The sequence below is a fragment of the Xiphophorus maculatus genome, chromosome 9 (genome assembly GCF_002775205.1).
Source record: "Xiphophorus maculatus strain JP 163 A chromosome 9, X_maculatus-5.0-male, whole genome shotgun sequence".
Lineage (NCBI taxonomy): Eukaryota > Metazoa > Chordata > Actinopteri > Cyprinodontiformes > Poeciliidae > Xiphophorus > Xiphophorus maculatus.
Genome location: NC_036451.1, coordinates 25,048,739 through 25,050,166, shown reverse-complemented (window position 1 = coordinate 25,050,166; position 1,428 = coordinate 25,048,739).

Genomic DNA, 1,428 nt, shown 5'->3' with positions numbered 1-1,428 from the left:
GATTTTATCATTTGTATTTTTATCCTGTCAAATGACGTAGAGCAGGGGTGTCGAACTCAATTTGATTTTGGGCCAAATCAAGATCGTGAATGTTTTTAGAAGTGCCTGAATGCTTTTCTGAAACCCGTTAAACTGTTAAAATATAAATAAATCCTTAAAATGAAATATTATTTATTCAATTTTATTCGCAATTTTGTGATTGTTTTTTGGGAGTTTTTACACTAAAAGTCAAAGTGTTTGTGGTACCGATTTAGAAATATTTGCACTCATGTATGATGGGGAAATGCAACTTTTTATTACTCGTTACTCAGGAGTAAGAAACACATTCACCTGTAAGTGGAAATAAAAAGCACCTTGGATCTATTTTTGTGAAAAATCTGCAATAAACTCACAATTACGTATTAGCGCAAAAAAAGTGCGGGGACTTGTTGACTTTGTGTGAATTTTCACGATAATTCGCAAAAAAGTGGAGGGACTGATTGATGGATTTTGGCAGATAAAAACTGCTGTGATTTGATTGATAAAATAACATTTAAGCACACTGTTATCTTGACGGCTCTATTTCTGCGTCCCGTTAGAGTCTAGAGGGCCACATGAAAAGCTATGCTGGCAGAAAACAGTGAAGGTTGCAGGTTAAATACATTCATGGACCAAATTATTGACCTGTCACATTCAGGTTAGCCCAGCCAGAGTCAAAAACGGAATCGGATATTATAGTGACTCGCTCTTAATCAAAGAAAACAAAAAACCCTCAGACTGGGTCGACCTTCTGGATCCAATGAACGAACACTTGAGAATCGTCATTGGTCTTGCCGTCTCCGACAAGATGCTAATTTTAAAGTTGCACACTTGCAGTCAACTTAGTACAACCAAAATGTTCCCATAATTGCTGCAACGCAGTGTTCAACAGCGACAAACGACGACGACGGTCAAAATATGTGCACACCTGCTGAGAGCTGACCTGTGACTCCATTTAACTCAAAGAAAGCCGCCTACTGTGACTTTTAGGTATTGCACCAAGCAGAAAATGAACACATGAGGCTCCAAAATATGGCTCTAACTGAGAGAGAATCTGTGGAGGGACAAACAGATCAGGGTGATGGAAAGGAGGCCTTCCGACTTGAAAGACTTGGAGTTCATCACCAGAGATAAATATTGAGAGATGACCTTCTACTTTATCAGAAACAAACCTTTTATTTAAATTTAAACCCATCTGGATTATAAATAAATCAAAATTATGTTTGGTCAAAGCTTGCTCTTGTGTTTTGTTGATTTTCATGGCAGAACCTCAGTTTTCCACAAGAGTACAAGTCTCTTTACGCACAAAGCTGGTTGAGACATCTTCCCGTTTACTTTCCACTTTACTGCACTGTCTGCACTATTTTGCGTTGGTCTAACACAAAATCTCAATATAGTACACAGAGGTGT